Source organism: Anopheles stephensi, chromosome 2, assembly GCF_013141755.1.
Source record: "Anopheles stephensi strain Indian chromosome 2, UCI_ANSTEP_V1.0, whole genome shotgun sequence".
NCBI classification, from domain to species: Eukaryota; Metazoa; Arthropoda; class Insecta; order Diptera; family Culicidae; genus Anopheles; species Anopheles stephensi.
The window spans coordinates 2,381,205-2,403,037 of record NC_050202.1 but is presented as its reverse complement, the minus strand read 5'-3'; the positions used below and the strand labels follow the sequence as shown (position 1 = coordinate 2,403,037).

Genomic DNA, 21,833 nt, shown 5'->3' with positions numbered 1-21,833 from the left:
GAGAAGTAAAGCTTTTCCCCCTTTTTTTTTCTCCAAGTCCTTTCTCGGGTTCATGGAACCGGTGTTGCACTCGAAGAGTTGGACTTTGCCGACATTCCTTGTAGACATGAATGAATAAGTAAAAAAAAGCACACACACACTAACACAACCACATTTAATCGTGGATAAAGAAGCAACCGGCATCCGGACGAAAGGACGAATGGTAAGCGAGGGTTTGCACTTCAAACCATCACTATAAACATTAGAAGCAGTTGCAATAAAAAGCAGGAAAAGCTTACTAAATTGAAAATCATCCCCACGTTTGCGTCCAGCGAACAGGGTGAAAAGAAGGAAATGACACTCGTTGATCACGTGCAGTGCGCCGGGAAGCGAACGACGCCTGACTGCTGGCTGGGGAAAGATGCAAGAAAAATTACTTTCCATCGATCCGAGGTAGCACTTCGGGCGTGAGTTCCGGTGATGATGCTGCGAGGATAGGACATTTCTGTGACGCTTAGTATTTCATAATAGCATCATACGGACGGAGGTGCAAAAAAAAACTCCCCTTTAGAAGCCAGGAAAGAAAAAAATTCACCAACGGTGGTGGAGAGAAAAATGGAAAAAAGGAAAAACCGAAAAAAAGTGAAAAGTTGCTCTTTGAAAAGCCACCCCCGCCGGGGAACGCACCGGAAAGAAAACATCACCCATTTGGGTGGGTGGAAATAAACAGGACACACTTCATGCTGAGAAGAGTGTACGAAAACTCTTCTTAGCATCACAAAAAGTTTTCTTTTCCCGAGTTTTCCCCTATCTCAGCGCTAGTAGAGCTAGGACCTTCATCGCCTGGCCACTCTTTTCTCAGGGCCCAGCCGGAAGCCGGGACGTGGTTGCATATTATATTCTTTTGCTTCTTGAATGTCCTCCGCTCGGTGTATGGAGGGGGTTTTTACATTTTCCCGTGTGCTACCATCATTTTCACATTCCATTTCCTGCTTGCTTAAGATGCTTTTCTTTTCCTTCCGGCTTCCTTGTCACTGCCTTTTTTCTTCCTCTTTTTTTTTCAACGCACTTGTCTTGTAATGGACTTTTTTTAGGATGTGAAAATCACACCAGACTTTCCAGAACCACTCAGTCAGCTCGATTCCCTTTTGTGCGCGGAAATTGTTGTCGAAGAAAAGACAAGAAAGGCCTTTGAAAAAACTGTTGCTAAAGTAAGGGTATCGTTGATTCCTGGGAAAATCGTCCCATATCTATCAACGAAGCAGCTTTTCTTAATCGAAAGGCAAGGAAAATGTGCACTTTTCTTTACCCTTCACGACACGAGCGGAAATATTTACCGAACGAGTGTCATAATACTGTGCTAAAAGCTGTGACCTTCTGCACCGGTATGACCGTATTGCCCCCGATGGCCTACCATGGGGCCACCCCATCCATGCCTAATCATTTCAAGGATGCAACGATGACGATGATGATGACGTCCTTGACGAAGCTGAAGTGCCAACCAGCAATGCATTCGTTGTTGCACTGCAAAATTTTCACGCAAACCCCATCGTTGTCGGTGGCGGAAAAATCGCATTAGAAAATGAGACAAGGAATGACATCCGTTCGCAAAGGATTCTTCACCCGCTCGGGTGTGCTATTGGTGAGGGGGTGAGGAGATTTTTCCACTGTGTGTGTATGTGTGTAGAAACGCCGGAAAAACCAGCCCAAGCTGCAGTGTGCACTTAATGTTGCGTTCGAGCGGGAAATTTTAACGATCCAATCCAGAAACTGAAGTGCTCCCACGTCGTCACGATGCGAAAGCAAAAGCGCTCTTTAATGTAGGAAGCCTGCTTTTGCAGCTTCACTTCTAGGCATTCAGAAAAGTTTTTAGACATAGTTTGACATAAAATACCACTCCTCCCTCCTTGTTTATCATATTAACACATAACAACGGGAAACGGGTTTTTCTTTCACGCCGATGATGTAGCATTAACGCTGCTTGCTGCCCCGAGATAATTGTTCATGGTTGAGCACCGATTTTAAAGCATAGTTACAGTTAATTGTCACCCGAGAGCTGTGAAAAAATAGCGTTTGTTTTAACACCGTTCTATAAGCATTTTTAAATTATTCTAAATTCAGATTACAAGGGTTTTAATAAGCAATCGGTTGTTGTCTAACTGTTTGGATAAGGTTGATAATGATAATTCTGGTTTGTTAGTCATGTCTTCAGGGTTTCCTTATGGGTCTTGAAGATCAATTGCTATTCCGACTTGGCCTAATCACAATTAGAATAGGGCCCTTCTACAGGGTGAAGTCCAACAAATTCGATTGGTTGAGGACAGGTAGAAAAAATCTTATTCAGAAGAAATGCAGCTCCTCGACTATTTTAGTGAAGTAAAGGACATGATACAAAAGACGAAAAATATCTTAGTGGATTGCTAGGACACAGGTCCACCCAATGAAATATTTCGAATACTGGGCACGCTACTTCTACTGGTTGACACAATTTAAAGGGCACAGTTAATTGAATTTGAAAATAACACACAAATTAGTCACCCACAAATCTGTTAGGCCTTCCTCACTCGTATGACTTCCATTAATTCTAAAACAGCCAACGCAAGAAAGAAGCACTAGAAGGCATTTTCATACCGCGATTTATTCTCCTGCCAAAACGAAAACGAAAACAAACATCATAATTAACACCCCTTTTATTCGTCGAGCATGAAGAAAACCAACACCTCCTACACAGGCTTTTAATGGTTTCTGTCGCTGCTTGAAATCGCCCGATTCTAGCGGGTCTCGCTAGCTTCAATCTCATGAAGCATGTGCATGTGTGTATGTGTGTGATAGAAAAACGGAAAATTACCTTCACTGTGCACGAAACCGAAACAATTTCCCGTACCACGGAATCTTACCTTCCTGCCAGCGCGGTAATCAAATAAAAAAGACGAAATTATTTTACACCTTCTCATGCTGATGGTTGTTGGTGCGCTGCTGCGCCATGCACTAGTTGTGCGTGAACCATTTTCTTCTCATTTCCTTAGGCATCGCGCCGTCGGCTGGTAAGTGATTTTCCATACTACCGCTAGAGCACTAGAGCTCGGTTTGTGTTTTTATTTACCGCACAATTTTCCACCCCCGAGCTCGTGGGAGGCTGTGGGTGGAAGTTTTCTTCCCTGCAATTGAATTATCAAACTGATGGCGCAATCGGATGCGTCTTCACAGGTGCCGTTTCGCGCAGGAGGAAAAATGAAATTAATTAAACGAGAGTGAAATTCGCCCAACCAGATTTGACACCCGTACGAGTCACGCTAACGAGGAAAGCAAAACTTCCCCTAACCACCACGGAGGGCGAAAACTGTTACATTATTTGCGTTTCTTTTTCCATCCCTTTTCTGCGCTTCCCACCGGAAGTGGAGAGTCACCCTCGGTGTGGCCGAAATGGAGATGGCACCACGGTCACAACAAATCCGCGTCGGTAGGTAAGCTCGGCTGTCCCGATGGTGGCCAGAGCAAATCCCGAAAACGAGCGAAACAAGATTTCGCAAAGTAATGGCAGCGAGCGACCGAGCGGGTGGAAAGTGCAAAAGGTTATTGCGGCCATTAATTTGTTTTCCTTTGCGTTTTTTTTTTCCTATTCGCCACACTTTTCCTACAGTTCGTGGGGCAATTTAAATATTTCCTCCCGCACAGAGAGAGAGCTTTAATATTACTTTCGGTTTTTTTCTTTCTTCTCGTCTTCTTCTTCACGGCTCTGGGCTCTCGGGGTTAAATGAGACTTGTGCGCCCCCCGGTAACGGTTGGTGGTAGTAACGATCGTTTTTTTTTTTTTTTTTGGGTGGACTATATAATTGATACCCTTCTGTTGCGCTCGCCGGCGCTGTCTGAGACGATTCTCGGGGATGGATCTCCAAATTGAGGGAGCTTGGGATTATTTTTATGTTTCCGCTTGTGTTTGCACGACACGGCACCACAATCTGTTGCTGGAAACGCTCACGGGTCCCGGAGGATTGAAGCTCCCATACCACCCATCGTATTCCTCGCAACAGCGTCTAATTTGGGAGTTTTAATAAAGGCAAAAATTATTGCTTCCAAACTGGGGGACAGAGTCGCAGCAGAAAGGAGGGAAGATGAGATTGCTTTGCGTCTAGCGAGACTTGGTAGATAATTTTCTTGATTTTATATTGCTCTCAAATCACATCCAGTAACAAGAGATTAAAAGGATAATTCGGTTTTCGCACATAAATAAATTCAAAATCCATATGGAGCTCATTGCAGGGTTTTCCAAGTTGAGTGTGAATGTAAATATCATTATCTGAATTATTTAAAGGTGGTTCTGCAATAGTTACAAAATATAATAAATTAATAGTAATAATTAAACCAAAATTAAAACAATTTCTCATACCACCATGAGCATCAGCACCAAGGCAAAGACAGATAGAAAGCCTTGCAATCGGGTAACCAAACGCAACCATCGTCTTCAAACCGGTAAACACACCATCTTTGCAACCACTACTATCCCCATTGAAACGCTTCGACAAGACAGGCAGTATCGAAACATCGTGAACAAACAACGAACACAAACCTTGAACGATTTAACATAGGCGCACAGCAGTGTTGCCCAAAAAAAAACATACCCCCAACGGTGGAGAGTCGGTGCCCATCGTCGTCTATGGCAACCACCTTGTTGGAAGATTTATCTTGACAAAACTCCGTACAAGCTAACAAGCTGCGTGAAGAGCTTATTGGCTCGTTTCCGAACATGTCCACTGGAGGAGAAAACGTTTATCTAATTTTCGCAAATCAGACCGCAGCAAGTAAATGCAAATGTCTAATAGCTTCCCTTTTATTGCGAGTTCACGCTGCAGCACTTCCCACGAACTTATCAACGCGTGAACGCGTGAATGCTCCACCGTTCCACGGTAACAACAATCGTTCACTGATCTGAAACTGTGGCGCAATCGTGTCACCTCATCTTGTCGTTCTCGATTTGCACAGTTGGCCTTTCGGTTGGGGCTGGTAGCTTCTTCTGTTTCCGAGCTCGGGTTGGCATTCAAAGGATGCTCCAACGGTTCGGAGCTTGCGAAACTGTGCTACACCGAACCTGAATTTCGTGAGGTGTGATCGACACGACACGGATGTGGGTGAAGCGTTCGATATTCTTCTACGGAGGAATCTGTTTGTACAGATGCTTCCAAATGGGTCAAGTAATGACACCCTTCAGTAGCATCGTTTTGCCAGATAAGTAGTAATAATGTCAGTGAGTTCTAGAAGAGGTCGCCCATTTATTTGCTACGTTCCGAGAAAACTGTCCAGCTTCTCTTAAATAAAATAATAAACAGATACAGAGATCCAACCGGGTAACTGACAGCATGCAACATTTGCCAGCATTTGCATCTCATACCACATGCCACATCTATTCTTCCCAAGTACCCATCTCATCACAGCATGGGAACATAACCCTCCCATAACCCATGAGCCCACCCAACTCAAAGATCCATTGATGGCCATGGATAAACGAGACCTCCCAACGTGTGTTGCAGCCTAACAAAAGCTCTACCACGGCACGTCAGCAACCACAACCGCTCAGGCACTGTTTTAGCCCTCGTGATTACGTGACATCCAAACCATCATTTAAAGCAGCTGCAAGTGTTTGATTATTACATTTGAGAACCTTCTCTCGGTCTGCACACTTCTCACCTTCCAACTCATTTCCTTCTACATCGATCTTCATTACAGCAGTTAGCCATTGCTAGACTGTTTAACCAAGTGATCATCTCGCCTCGCGACGAATCCAAGAAACGCTTCTGATTTTCACACTTGCCGGCTGCGTCTATTGCCGTGTCTTGTCCTACATTCACTGTTGCTCGCTCATTCAAACACTCATTCTTTTAGCTCTTCTGCTTTGCGGCATCCGATTACAACATCGATCGATTCTGTGGCCCCTGCATTTGCCTTTATTACAATTGAATCGCCCACGGAAAACCCTTTCGTAATCGAAACCGATTGTTCAGTTCTGGATTATGGCGGCAGGTCTCGCTCCCTGTGCCCTGCTAGCGATTGGCTTCCGGTTGTTGGCTTCCATCAACGTACTAACTTACCGAGGCCAAGATGAACACCCCACTTTGCAAAGAGCACAGCGCTGTGTCTGTGTTTTTGCACATCTCTTTAAAGGTACCCGTCCGCGGTTCGAAACCAAAAGCTTCCACGGAAAATTTGCGCAACCGGCGTAATCAATGAAAGTGAAAGGAACGAAACCAAACAAACGAGCGAGGATGAGTCGAGCGTTCGGGCGACGGGGCATCTGGCATTGTGTTGGTAGACGTAGTAGCTGGGTTGGCAAATTATAGGTCTTATTTCTTTTAAAAGTCCTAATGAATTCAATGGCTGCTGCAATGGCAAGTCAATCGGTGCATGATGATGATGATTTCATCAGATGCAAATCTGGTGCAGTTGGTTTGAGATCTGTTTTTTCTGCTATTGGCTTCAGTCTGTGTATGAGAGATAAAGTCTGAAAAGCCTCATACATTTTGAAGCTGTAATGGTTAGGATGTTTTAGACACATGATCGCTTGTTGCTTTCCCTGTTAATGACTCTGTAAGCTGCTCAACTTTGCTCTAGTTTTTCCCAAACAAAATTGCATACATTCTCCACCTCAATGTAGGTAATTAATTGCAAAAGTTGAAGGCAACATCCACGTATCCATTATATCCTAGGACACAAACTCCCAACACGGTGTCCCGCCATGCATAGAAACCCGCATAATGTCCATAATATTACATTTTCCTGGAAATATCTATTATCGGCCAAATTGCTCCGAAAGCTTGTCCACGCTACCTACACCTACACATCCTTTCCAGGACTTGCTCCATGGCGGTCCGACTCACCAAACAAAACTGCTCGCAACGAAGTTTCATATTGAACCAAACATACATATTGGAAAGCAAATCAACATCCGGCGCCAACCTCGCAGCCAAAACTCCAAACCATCAAGTGTCAACCCCATCCCTGATCCATCCCCGGGGAAACGCTAACCCACCTACATAACCACCGTTGGGCAAACAGAACTAATTAAAATCAGTTCCTTCCCTGCACACGTAAGGGTGTCCTAATTAACTGCTACCGAAACTTCTACGCCGAACTCACCCAAAACTGCGCATCGAAGCATTCCTCCCAGTTGGTTGGTTTTTGGAAGATGGCTTCCTGGAGTCCACGTTTTTTTTTTGGTTTTGCTTTCTCCGAGTAGTCCCACTGCAATACCATTACAGTATAATGTGGAGTTTGATACGGTTAGTCTCTTCCGATGTATATGGCACATGCGAGTGTCATAAATTTTGGGACCATAAAAGCAGCAGCAGTTCCTTTGCAGTTGCGCTGCACACGACCGAAAGGAGGTCCCCAAAGGGAGTTCATCATTACATTAGCTCTTAAAATTTTCCCCAAAAGTTTCCCTTTCACTGGCGTAAGCTCGCGAGCGACGGTCTCAGAACCAACAAAAGCAGATGATGATAATGTGAGGCACAGATAATGCACCTTATGGAAAATGTACTTCAGGGTGTACTACTGTACCTTCGAGAAGGGCGCACTTAAAGCTTCCGAAAACTGTACACTCTTAACGATGCTTTAATGCGTTTCATATTGCCGGCCAAGCAAAACAAAAGACAATCTCCAATGGCTATTAATTTACTCGAGCAGAAGGGACTTGTCGAAAGCATACGTTTCCTGCAACTTTATTTGGCCTCTTATCTTGGTCCTGAGTGTTTCGTTGCACGTGGAAAACTATCTTCTACCGGATGCTTCCCACCAAAGGCAATGGGAGATGGTTGATGCAGTGTTTTCCCGCATCGATTACACTTCAAACCGATGAGTTTAATAATCCTTCTAAGAGCGAGAAATAATAGAAGAAAAAACTCAATTAGGTGCATTCCACACACCAGCGTGATAATTTGCCATAAGCCATCTTGCTCGCTTCAAAGAATCATTACGGATTATGAGCTCAAGTCAAACACAGAAACAAGAGTGAACAGAGAAGCAACTATCCCCTGGAATGTTGTTTAGCATCATCCCTCACCAACAGATGAGCCTTCTTCAAACAACCAATCGAGCGAAAATCAAACAATTTTATGTACCTCTTCGCCTGACAGGCCTGCTCCGAACAACCACAACAGTAGTAGCAGTTGCAGTTTGGTGTTGCAGTTTAGAAAGTGAGCGTTTTCACGTTTCCGGTCCGACGGTGGCAAGCCCGGTCTGCATCCACACCTTCCGAAACGGTCCCTTACTCCTCCTGATCGAACCATACCGCATGTACGATGTCGTGGAAATCGTAACTAGCTGAAGCGGAAAAACGCAAATTCCCCCATCATTGGCCCCGGTCGAATTCTTTTATCCGTCCCTCTCTCCCGTGATCACTCTTGGCTCACTCCAAACCGCAAGAAAATCAACACAAAAAAGGCACGATCGAGGAGTTGACTTTCGTTCGGTCTTCGGCTTTCGCGCTAGCGTACAACGCTCTATCAGCAGGCGGGAACGTTGTGGTCTTGATAATGGTTGGCTGCATAAATTATGGTCCGTTGGGTGGTTGGTACGGATTTTGTGCAGTTCGTGATGAATTAAAATAGCTCAGTAAGGACATGGCATTACTATGGATGCTTATACCAGCAGTTGAATCCATAAAGAATCTCAGACACTTTACCCACCTTAAATGACTTCTCCACAGCCGATTCCCCAATAAAATGCATCAACGTCTCATTCCATTGTTTGCGACAATCAATAAAACCAGCAACACGGCCAGTGTGCGGTTTTTGAAAGTTTGGTTTCATTTTGACACCTCAATAAATGTGTCTTTTCCTCTGAAGGACCCATCGATGCTCTTTCGCTCGGTCTCTCTATCTCTCTGCATGCGGTTAGCCACCACTGTCACCAATTAAGATGACAACGGTGACAAGTGTTTCGTGTAGACCGGTGTTCCTCACCTACCACACCATAATGGATTTCTTTCGTTCGATAAACATCAATATTGCATCCGGCAAACCTCCGACACACTGGTGCGGTTCGCAAATCATTCGCACCTTTCCATCGATGCCTCGAGACCAATCGAAATCGTATGGTTCGGGAAAGTTTCCCTCGCCGAACAAACACAGAGCAGAGAAAACTCTGTGTGTAACCTATCTGTCAACCGCAGCCCAGAGCCAAATCATTAAGCATCGTCTAACGAACCAATAAAATCCTCTTGCTCTGTGGTACTCATAGAATTGTGGCTTTGTTGTAGGTACGGTTTGGTGCCGTAGAACCATTGAACGGTTTTCGACCTCTTATCGGTTGGCCACGACACCCGAACCCAATTATGCACCTTGCCCAATTACGCACCATTACGGTGGACACGATCAGCGAGACAGTGTGCCTTGTAAAACAACATTACCTTTAGCATCTCCGGAAAGCGTCTACTGTCCGTGGAGCAGATAACTGATCCACATACACACCGACAGCCGACGTGGAAGTACCGGCCATATTATCTGTCAATCTTATCAGAAACACATCGTTACAAAACACGTCCATCGCCGACAATCAGAACAGGCGATAAAAAGCGAAACACTCTGTCGCAAAGTTGTTTTCAGGAAAAGTCGTTTCCAAGGTGAGAAAACGACATGACTAGAAAAATCGAACACGACCCCAACTAATGTGAGGAGGTAATGGATACATTATGATGGATTGGAGGGTTCTAGGAGTTGTAAAACTTACAGCGTGTTTAATGAGAAAATGTCACCTACCTGTACACGAGTCTCTTTGAAAATAGACGGCTGTTTGTTGGGCAAAAATTTGGGAGCTAATCAGAATCGTTCCAAGTTCAAGCCACTTGCGTCATAGGGAAACTTTCGAGATGTTTCAAGGTGTCCATAAATAGGACAAAGCTTCCCATTGATGCTGGCGATATTTTGGGCAACCGTTTAAAACTCTAACTTGAATGCGTACCTCGATATCCTCCGCGTTGGTTTCGGTAGGATATTTTCGACTTCAAAATTGCGCACAGGCTGTTAAGGAATTACTCTCGAAGGCCTGAACTTTAGCGAATGCTAAAATAGCTCACCTATTAACAAGTGTGTGACAGAAGCGCCTTGTATCGGAACGCCCCGAGAAGAAAAATAACACTTTCATTTCAGAATACCTAATTGACGTGTGGATGCCGTATGGAAGACCTGTGCTGCGCCACCAAATGACGCCATCGATAACTCTCCTACACCCTTAAGCAGACCCCAGCACACCATAGCGTCCAGCGTTTGTCACGGTAGATAAATGAACTAATTAATACAAGTACAACATACTCAGCGAGCTGCGTGGCACAGTGTTTGTGTACGCTACTGTTTTCGCTGTTATCATCGCTAGCCGGTCGCACGAAAAGCTCTAACTCCAGCGTATCCACATGCGCTCGCTGCTCGTCTAACGCGTCAGCCAGTGTTGCCAGCGCAGCAATTTCTCTTCCAACTAGGCAAAATGGTGCTGTGTTTCTGTTTCTTTTCACTTCCACGCGTTACACCAGCTGTTATCTTCGGCCTACAGTACACGAAGATTCTCTGACGCTATCATTCTCGCTCGAAGAAGAAAAATGGGTACACGTTTTGTGTACAGCAAGCTGCTGTTCCACGTTGTACTTGCCGCGCTCGTCACTAAACCAACAACTCAACTCGTGCGTTGTTCTCGACTGCTCCCCCAGAACCGAAAGCCTCCTCCGCCATTAAAGTAACGAACCGGTGCTGATAACGATAACACTCATACTCACACACACACACACACATGGCGGGACAAATGCGTTTCCACTGTTGGCGTGGAGACCGCCCAGTCGCCCAACTCATTTGCCACTTGCAATGCATTAGTTAGACCTTCGTGAAGACACATTCCAAGGAGTTACATGGCCCCGGCTGAGAATAACGATCTACGGATGGGTCTGTCGCGATACATTTGAAGCGCCATAAAACATTGTCGACGTGCGTTGGACATCGGTACGGAATTTCGACTCCAACACACACGCAGCGGAACAATTACCTCTTATCACGCACAGGGTGCTGTTGTTCCGATACTGACCAACCACCAAGTTCCCGCAAGTGCTGTATGATACATTCGGTAGGAAAAACGGATACATTTTGCGTTGGAGAATCCCACTGGGGATTTAGGTTGTGCGTGATTGATGTGGCTCGTTACACCTATGCACCCCAGCACACCTTCTCGCAGTAGGTAGACAACGAGCAAGCAGTTCATTCTTAATGTAGAAGACACTGCGAATTCCTCGCATTCCTACCCGTACCCAATCCGCCAGGATTAAGCGGAAGGAATTGAGCTCATATCCGTTTAGGCTTAGTCGTTATCCATTCGTTAAGGTTCTGACATACTACAAATAGCGACACGAAGCAGACGCGAGCACAACTCCCCAAGAACTCCTACAAAAACAGAACGGTACCAATCGGGAGCAAAGTCATGGCTCATATTTACGATACGGATAAGCAAGCGATTCGATAATAAGCGGTATCCGATACTGTGGCAATACTGAGTCCTCCTTCCCATCATTACTTGGCATCGGCAGGCCTAAAGAAGATGGAGATAAAAATCCAAGATGTCACAGCACCACAAAAAAAAATCCAGCGTGCCTTCACTCCGAGGCATCTCTAACAAGATGAGATGACTTACCGTGGCGTCTCTCCCGCAAGACCCGGATGTAAGGGGAAAATCAAATCATAGCGACCTTCCCGATAGCGGAAGGTCCCGATCAACGGTGGTCGTGATTGACGAAATTATCAGCGATTGCTGGCCTTTTTACCTTCGCCAAACTTCATCGTCGTCGTCGTCGTCGTTGTTGGGAATGATGAAGCATTTAACATCTTTTGCCGCCGCTAGCGATCCCCAGCGCCAGCGAGGGGCTTCGATCAGGATTCTTGATTACCCTTCATAAATTGCGTGGCGATTGGAAAATTATGCAAACAATTTAGCGAAATTATGTCGATCGCGCTGGAGCGGAGGACAGTCGAGAAGAGCGGACGTTTCGGAAGTCGTGCGGCCCTCTCCTTTTTATTATTTATTTTGGGAAGAATTTCAAGATTGTTCGTGGAAGGGCGTTATGGGTTTAATATGTATTTTGTGGCTCGTCCGTTTCCGATTTTGGGAACAAGAAAATGATAGACTTTGACTTTGACGCCATTATCCGTTAAATAAGGCGTGAAAATGTATAACCTGTTTCCGGTCTATACTGAGCTAACTCCGGCTGGTCCTAACTGTCTAGATTATGCCGTCAATATTGACCCTAATAAAACATTAGCTAGCAAAAACACACTGGACCGGCGACTGTCCGGCAGATATCGATAAGATAATGTCTCATTTGTGACACGTTTCTATTTGCTCGGGTATTATGGAGGATCCGGACGGTCAAATAAAGATTTGGAATTGAATAAAATTATATTTACATCTTAACCTTCTGCTGCACGGCAGGCTACTAACTGTCGCCAACTGACATGATAGCAATCTCTTCGCACGGGAAAGTGAGACATTCGTAATATGGCGAACGTTTCTTCTTCCACTGAGGAGAGGCATTTCAGTTGCTGGATATCCCCTGTTGCGGGACATTTAAATCCTCATGGGGAAAATCTAGTTTCCTGTATTGTCCATAACCATTTCCTTACCTGTTCCGGGAACCAGATTCCAATTTCGTCCCAAAAATCCCCCCCGGGGATCCTAACAGCTTTCAGGGACCTGCTCCTTGAAGTTCAGCACGGTATCTCCCGTTCTCCGTTCTGCACCAAACCTCTGCGGAGGATTAAATAAATCGAGAAGCGTTCGCACACGATCTTTACGCGTATCATCTCCATCAGTCGAATCGTTTAATCGGATATGAGAAATGGGACGAATTGGCGATTCGAACTTCGAACGACGAAAGCTCGGCAAAGCGTGGCGGAGTTTGCCGCATCATCCTCTACTGATGCGTGTAATACGAGTGCAAACCGTTTCCCGATATCGTACCGATGTCATCTATCAGGGGTTTTTTTTTTTGTTTGTTTCATTTCTTCGACCACTTCCTTCAGGCTCACTCTCTTCCTATTGAATTCTTTTACCCAAAAAAGCATCATAAATCGTAAAGATTAGAAACGAAACGTAGGCTCCTAGAGTGACAGAGTTGAAGAAAGGTTATCGTACCATTTGTACCTCCGCTTCTTATTTGTCCATTCGCCATTCGTAAATGCCCTTCCAATGATTGAAATTTTATTTGCGCTACATCGCAGACATTTATCCTTTTCCTGCTTCGCTGTTCGGGAAGGACGAATTCTTCAAAAATTCGGTTCGCAAAGGTAGCGATAAATAAATTACGCCCTGCAGGGGGCATCATCTAATCTCGAAAAGTGCACGGTAAAACAGAGTACATCGGAAAAACTTTTTCGCCGAAAACAGCTCGCCGCACACGTTCTCGACACATTTTTCCAACGCCCAACGCAGCGTCGAGCAGAAGTGTGAACTTGCCCTCCAGATAGGACTCCAACACGCAGCAACAGAAGAAAAAGAGTGAAAAGTGTAGGGGAGGTCCCAGTCAAAAACCCCCAAAAAAAAAAAAAGGAACAAAGCAGGAAATGTGAAATAAATTTCAATTGGCGCTTTAGAAATTTCGACCCCGCTCCAAAACACTGGCTAGCTTCGGGCGGGCGAAGCTGGGTCACACGTCAAATTAATGTCGCCCTTTTTTCCCACCAGCTTATCGGCGCGCTCGAAAATCACTTGAACCTTCGTCTCTCGGTGTGAGCAAATGATAAAAGCGAAGAAAAGAAAATGCTTCATCGGGCTGTTCATTCTACCGAAAAAACATATTCCAATCGATCGATTTGTACTCCCCCGAACCAGAGAGAGAGAGAGAGAGAGAGAGAGAGAGAGAGAGAGAGAGAGAGAGAGAGAGAGAGAGGTGAGTAGGTGTTTGCCAATCGCTAGAACGATATTTCATCCAATTCTGGGAAAAAGCTGCTCATTCTGGAGCATGGCAAAAAAACACGGTGGAACATTTCCATACGATGTTTTTGTTGCTTCCTACGGGGAAAAAGGTAAGCTGCAACAGTGGAAAACGAGCGAAAATGGGGCATTTTGTAACTTTTCACTTTGAGATAACTTTTTCCCCCGACTGACTGGCGTGATAAGGATGCTGTAGAGTTGAAGGTTTCGGGCGGCGCTAACACTTTTATTCGTTTTATGATGATTAAATAATGAATAAAAGCCGGTTTCTTCTGATACAGGATTATTTTAACACATTCAATCATACTTACTATTTTCCTTAAAGTTTTGTAAGCAATTATTGGTAAAACTTCTTAAGAGAAGTTCCTTTCAAAATATCTCCGAACAGTTTAACATATAATCGATCCTGTAACGTACTGTTGCGAAAAGAACTTCTTCGAACTATGATGGAAGTCATAAGAACCGAGTAAATGAACTCTCCAGTTGGTGGCAACGATCGGAACATATTCTATTTTACATCAATTTCTTCCATCGACCTTTAGCAATTTCCCAACGAGAAAGAACGAAAGTGTTCCCTGCGCCATAAAAAGGCATGCCAACAAAAAAAAACATCCACGAAGAACCACACCATAACATATTCGCTACTTTCCATCCGGATTGCTTGACTTGACGTACCGTACCGGGACCTGCCGGCGTAATGGGTTTCGGTGTATTTTTTTTTTCTTGCTCCCTGAGAGCCAGCCAAGCATCAGGGCCACCCACCAAATACAGAAAATTTGTTTCCACCTGCGAAAATGCGAACGATGCGATCCGTGTCCGCCACCGATGAAGTCGCAATAAAACTTGACAGCTGTCACCCAACACCTCCACGCGCCTAAAGCTCTCGGGAACTGGCAAGCTTTTCGCGACCGGAGCAATGTACCCGGTGCTGCTGGCTATCGTGCACTCTTGGTAAACAAATCACGTACCCGGCGAGCGAAAAAAAGGACGATGTGGACGACATTACACCAATCCAAACAGCAACAAAAAAAAGTCGTCCAAATTTCACATTTGCACAGGGGCGTATCGAGAGAAGATGCGTTGAATTTTATATTCGTTTACATTTTATTTCCATTCCCACCGGCAGGCATTACAGGCTGGCCGTACTCCGCCCGGGCGCACGGTTCAAGGAGGCAGCAAGATTTGCATACCAAGACGATGTTTTACGGGACAAAGCACACGAAAAAAAGCAGCAGTTGTTTGTGTCCTACATTTCACCATTTCTCCAGGACGTGCAAACCAGGAATTAAAGCCCTTGAACCTTGAAGCTGGTAAAGGGCACAGCACAGCACAACGGCTCCCATTGCTTAAGGTGTAATTTCGCTTGGATGCATCCAGCAAGGTCCGAAGCAACCACAACCTAGCCTAGGCTCGGCTAAATTATGTTACATTTGCACCTGAAATGTGGGATCCTTTCGGAGTATGTCGAAATGGATCCTTCGCCGGCCTGGTGTGGAGATGTTTTTAGTACCGGTTCCGTCTGGAGCACATCCCCCCGAAAGCACTCAATGTGGGACTGGCACTGGTCTAATGGTGCATGTGCTGCTTCTAGAGGCATGTGTACTTCAAGCGAGGGCAAGTTTTACGCTCAGCAAGAAATTTTCTCGCTGCTTAATAATTCATCGTCTCCATTCTTTCGTGCTACGGGCACGAGTTTCCTGACGTTACCTGAAGCCGTTACAGCTTCCCCCGGACGAACGCTCCCAAACGACTCATTGTTGTACAGTGGTTTCACCCGAATTCACTTGCTCCATCTTCTCCTTGTTTAAAATCTTGCCCGATACACACCGGCAATCGACAGGTTAACCCTTACGCCTGTGTGGGAGCCCTCGCACAAGATTCTACTTGAGGGATTGCGCACACGAATTCGGTTCGGGGGCTCGCTACCTATACCTATGCTACTCGAAAAATCGATGACCGACTCTTCTCCTACACTCGACACAACTCCAGAGCTTCCCCATAGCTGGCACAGGTCCACAGCGGGAGAAACTTTTCGCCTGCTCAACTGCTGTCTGCCTGCTTGCCTATTCATAACCGATTGCACAGCGAAATTCCAACTCCACTCCGGCCTCCGGGAGTCGCATCAGCAATAAAAAGTTTTAGTGAGCAGAGTGTTTTCAGCTCACTGAGAATCAAGCAGCTGGCCCCGTGGGTTGATGGATGCTTCCCGGTCAGCAGCGCAAGTCATAGTTGTGCAATTAGAAATCATAAGAGAAGTTCGCATGGCCCCACCTGTGGAGAGTGGCGTCCTTGAGGAAGCTTTTTCGCAGGAACCAAGTGTCCCGGACCCGTTATCAACAGCACCCAAACAGCTCTTATCAATTCGCTGACGGAAGCTTTTCTGTTGGCGCGGAAAATAGCAACATTCATTACCAAACGTGCCCACAATCAAGAATCGGAAACCTCGTTCGGAAGGTTGATAAGGTGCGTCCATTTTGGCAACTTCTGTTTCGCCCTCTGAAGTAGTTCTACGTGCCCAAAAGCGTTGGCTACCCCGCGAGTTTTGCCACCCGAGGTCACCCGAAAGTGTCGATCGACGGATCGAGAAAACCCGGGCGTATATGTGTACGATTCGCCAGGTCAGGTTCTCGATCGAAGACCCGATAAGTCACGTCCGGACCTGGGGTGGCCTTAGCGAGTCCGCCGGCGGCACGTACCATTTTGATAGATGGACGGGAATAGGAGGGAAAGCCGGGCCTATTTTCTCCTCCCAAATGCTCCAAATCTTCCAATAGCGCATGGGGTACATGGGCGAAGGCATGACATTCATATTTCGCTAGTTCGAGCACGTTTCTCTCTCACTCTTTTCTCGGAGGTCGATACATATTTTGGCTTCGACGACCAACCTGGCCGCGCTTGCCTTTTTCTTGCCCATTTTCATTCGAGGTTTCTGTACATAAAAACAAAACGCCAGGTCGTAGAGAGCACAGCCACGGTCCACAATAATCGCTCCAACTGATGGATAAATATGATTCCTGCACGTTCTGCTAGCCCTTCGGGCCACACAAAAATTTATATATTCGAAGGCAACCTATGCCCTCCACCGGTCCCCAGTTCACACCGAATGGTCGCGAGCTGAGCCGAAACACAACAAAAATACATGCCAAACACGAGATTTTGCCTCCTTCCTCCCAAGAAGGTACGTGTCGACGTGTAGGGCGAGGAACATCTTGTCTTAACGGCGGCAAATATGTACGCCTTCGAAAAAAAAGATAAAAATCGCAGACACAAGAACATGAACATTAGGGGTGGGCAACAGCGCCTTGGAGCATGTCTGTATGCCATCGTCTAGGGTAAGCTTGTCTCTCCGCCCGCGAAAGAGGTAGAATCAGTCGCGTCCAGCAACGATAGCATGAAATTGCTTAACGTAATCGCTACCCTAGGGCGAAGATGATACACGTGGGAAAATGTGATTGACAAGCCCGACGACGACGCGGCAAGGGCGATGGTTCTTCCTCGAGAACAGTATGCAGAAGGAAGCCTCAATCTCCAATCCCTCACGCGTTTCCATTTTGTTTGACAAGTGTGCTTTACATACACCCAGCCCAAGACCAGCCAGTGCCACAACCAGTTCAACACGATGATTGCAAACAATCTGCAAAAAGAAAGTTGTCCTTTCTCCCTAAGGGCAAGCACCGTGGTGAAATAATGTACAAGAATGCCCAAATTCTCGTGAAACCATCGAAACCACCTTTCACAACGGTACTTTCATGGATGTTCTGATTGCCATGCACGGAGGACTTTCTAAAAGCCACATCTCGAACGATTGACCCCGGTTGGTCCAGATTAACTGTTCCGAGAACCTTTCACTTAACGGTTTTCTGGGTGCCATCACACTTTATTACAAGAACCAATTATTTTCGGGCTCTGATAAGAAAGATTTGACACATGACATGGCCTGCTCTTCGGACACGACTCGACTGAATGACATACTAAAGACTTAAGTGATGTCCTCTTAAAGTACGCATTATTCGCTAAGTGACGTTAACAATCGACTTACCTTTCTGAGTAGTTCTTCAGCGTCACAGGATTTCTTTCCTAGCTCTCGGAACTCACTAACCGAATGGTCACTTGTCACTTGTCACTTGGTTTGCTTCCTATTTCACTTGATATTAGCGTTGGGGTTTAAATGTGATATGATATTACTACTTCCTTGATTGCTTGCTTGCCTTTCAACATCCGACCACCGACTTCAAGATGGGAGCGCTTCTTCACTATCGACTACCTCTCTCCCACCCCACTAAGTAGCGACCTTTCTGAGGTTATGTCAAGCTTGCCCACCATTCACTGACACACACACAAACGCACACGCGGGGGGCTTTTACTTGCCGATGCTCGAACCGAACAACCGGTTTCTCTTTCACTTTACACTTTGCACACAAATCGTCGATAGTCGCCGGTCTGGTGGTTGCAGCAACCTTTTGACATTTTTCCCGTCATAACGCAAACGGAACCAGCAAGCAACGGCACTATGTGGTGGGCGACGACGATCTTCTGGGCTGAGAAAAAGGGGAGAGGAGTAAGAAGAATTCATATGACACACCGTCGGATTGGTTTCAATCTTTCGTTTCATTATCTGTCTGACACCGACAATGTCCTAGAGCTCTCGGTGGTTCACATTTCAGCGGTAGGATATTGCCACCTTCGGATGGTCGTCTTGCTGCCCTCTCAAGAGATACATTATTCATTCTATTGTCCTTTTAAGGAGCTTTTCAGTATCTCCAAATCGAGTCCCCGGTAGGTTAAGTCCGCGGCGATATCCACGACAGCTTCACAATGTTATCAAAACATGGCTCTATTTCCCGAAATCGGCAATGCCAGAAATTCTCGGAAGCATTCCTTTTTCCGACGAGCTGAGTGTAAAAATACGCAGAATAATATTTTGTTTGCGCACTCCAGACACTGCCCCGAAGGCAACGGAGATGAATCCAAACTTTTGAGCACCCTGTTGAGGTTTCGGTGCGTTAAGCTCAACCCAAACATGGCACGCGTTCGTTCAGTACCGCTGTACCTGGGAAAGTACAGGCGAAATGTTTCCTGTAGACAGGGGGCTTCTTCGGGGAATGTCGTCTACAGCAGTAGCTTTCATAATACTTGGACGGCACAAGTACATCCTGAGCACGAGAGACTCAGCAGCTTCCTTGGGCTGGGAAAAGGAAAACATGCTCACAGCATGTACCGACGGAACTTCCCAAAACATCCTACAAGAAAGTGAGGTTAGTGCCTCACTCCCAGAATCAAGAGCAGGCCAATTTAATCCAACACGGTTTGTGAATTCGGGGGAAACCGTTTACTGTTTCTTGCGTCTCCTTCGGGAACATACCACGCCCGGCATAGAACCTGCGGAACGATGGGAGTTCCGCACGCACAAAAACACACAACTCGCGTAAAGAAGGTCATACGCAAACAACATCAACAACACAACGGTGCGAACCTACCTCGCCGAAGCAGGCAACGCAACCAAAACCGTCCAAAAATTATCGATTACTTCCCTCGCGACCGCACCGCGGGACTCCCCTCCGTGGAACGACCACCTGTGTCCGTTACCTTCATCCGTTTTTTATTCTGCTTGGCCTCACGTGTTTGAAGAAGAATTATGAGGCAGCATGGGTTGGAGCAGAACAACCTGCCAAAGCAAAGCCAATAAATTGGGAATAGATAACGGGTTCCGCAATGGAGAAGGCCATGGGCAAAAGCACACGACCCGGGCCTGTTCTTCTTTGACCGCGGATCGGTCGCGCTCAGGAGGAGTAATCAGAGTTACGGAGGTACACACAGTTACACAGTAGTAGGTCGCGGAAGTAGCTACGCTTTGCGGGACTTTACTGCCCTCCTTTGGTTTGAGGAATCCTCCTACGGGTAAACATCATCCCAGCAAAACCTGTCACTGACATACGTCAAAACTTCGCGGAATTCTTACGAACAAGTATCCTTGGATACATCTGCACAGTTGTTGGCAGAGCCCACGCATTTCATCCTCAGTTTTTGGCAACCTACTTTTGAAGATTTGCCCCAAGAGACGCACCGCTGCTGTCATTCGACCAAGATAGCTTTCCACTCCGATGTCCCGTATCTTGGACACATCCCGCAAGGAATGCTGCAGAGAAAGCAAGGCCAACGCATTCTCGCGACGTTGGACGCGAACGTTGTTTTAGCCTTCGTCGCGGTGGAAGATTTTGCTCCTGGCGAAGAACGCTCATTCACCTGCAATCACACCTGACGCATGATTGCTCTCTGCCCGTTCCTCTCTCTCTCTCTCTTTCTGCCGTCGCATACACACACTCTCAAGCAAGCTGACACACGCACAATCACGCCCGGTATTCGCATTCACCCCTACACAACCATAGCAACACATTACAAAACTGGTTCCTTTGATTTGGAATGCTTCGATGCGGTTTGTGGAAGTGTTTCGATGAGTTTAGGATGTTTGACATTTTGGTGCGTGAAGGAGGAAGATGCATAATCCCTGCTCGCGCACTGCTCCGGCTACGGACGAGAGAGACATCAACAAAGCATTCTGGAGAGCCTGGCAATCCTGGTAAACAGAAACACAAACAAGACATCCGAGCACAAACACACGCATACAGAAGTGGTCAACCAAAGCGCACGGCAGGACTTTTCTGCATAAGGCACTAGAATCCTTCAGCCAATATCTGAGGGTACGGGCGTGAATCACCAAGCACCAAGGTATGCCAGGGAACTGTTCTCGTCGGTCTATTCAACCGGACCGGAAGCACACGTACACGCCTCCTCCGCACAACCACGCACTGATGCAGCACACACTTTGTTTTGAAATTCACAGGCGCGACAGCACGAACAGCACGTAAGTTTACATTAGAGTAAAACCACCACAAGGAAATTGTCAACCACAAACCCTTTTTGGAGTAGAGTACTGGGTTGCTTATGGGGTTGCTAACATACTTAGCCTACAAGGGTTGTAACTTTGCGTAACGTAGAATTTAACACAAAACCACTTGATACAAGCGCGCGGACGCTAACGCCACTGGCACGTCCGTTCGCTTCGACTGATGGGAGAGAACTTCGGCAGGTCCGATTGAAACGGTTTCTCGTGAGCGAGCGTGTGCTGTTTCATGTCAGTTTTCCCTCCTTCTTGTTTCTATGCTGCGCTATGCTACACGCACAGTGGGAAACGTCGCTCATGTTTCGATATGTTTTAATCTTCTACCGGAGAACAACTCTCCGCAGGTTAGATTTTTGGCTTTATTCTTTTATTAAACGTTTTATGGTATTAAATATGATACTACCTATTTTTAAAGTATCACTTTCTACACTGATTCCGCAAAAAGAAAGTGAAAATATCGCACAGAACCAAGGTGTATGTATTTAGAAGGTGGATTTTTATCGATTTGACAGGGCGACATTTTAGTCGAGTTATGTCAGAGTTTGTTTACAAAAACATATGGTATGGGGCAACAAACATGAACAAACAGCCTCGATTCTCAATCCCTTGAGCAATTTCGCTAATTTATGGGTCATCTTCGCATATCAAATGTTGTTCCACAGAAGATTGACGATATTTGGTTGCATTTTTCGTCAAAAAATCGCAAGCGATACCACCACCGGCGCCTCCTCCGACGCTGCCATCACTCTTCTCAATACCCTTCCCCTTGATCACCACGGAACTGTTATGTCAGGTCGAGAAATGTCAATTTGCTCTAAACAACTCTACCTTCTATATCCATGTACCTTGCACAGAACGAGTTTAACATTTCAAGGGGATTTAACGAAAGCTAACGTCAAAATTGTCTGCATATTTAACGAAACCCTGTTTACAGGGGTTTCCATTTGCAGGAAAAGAGCATAAACCAACCGACATGGGTAATGCCCACAGACTTATGTAC

The 21,833-nt window shown here is 46.0% G+C and overlaps 1 protein-coding gene across 9 annotated transcripts in view; it reads right to left on the bottom strand.

Moving 5' to 3' along the window:
* The window catches only part of LOC118503098 (putative polypeptide N-acetylgalactosaminyltransferase 9), a 64,352-nt gene extending 43,316 nt beyond the window's left edge, over positions 1-21,036 (bottom strand). For 4 of the 9 annotated variants that reach the window (XM_036036004.1, XM_036035997.1, XM_036036006.1 and 1 more), the window contains exons 1-2: positions 20,893-21,036; positions 17,972-18,470 (exon numbers count right to left, since the gene is read on the bottom strand). The gene's annotated coding sequence lies outside the window, so the exon portion shown is untranslated. Of the gene's footprint in view, positions 1-10,280; positions 10,623-17,971; positions 18,471-20,845 lie in introns of those variants that run through there. The other 5 variants (XM_036036002.1, XM_036036001.1, XM_036036005.1 and 2 more) reach the window with 5 other exon arrangements.
* Positions 21,037-21,833: the final 797 nt, after the last annotated feature.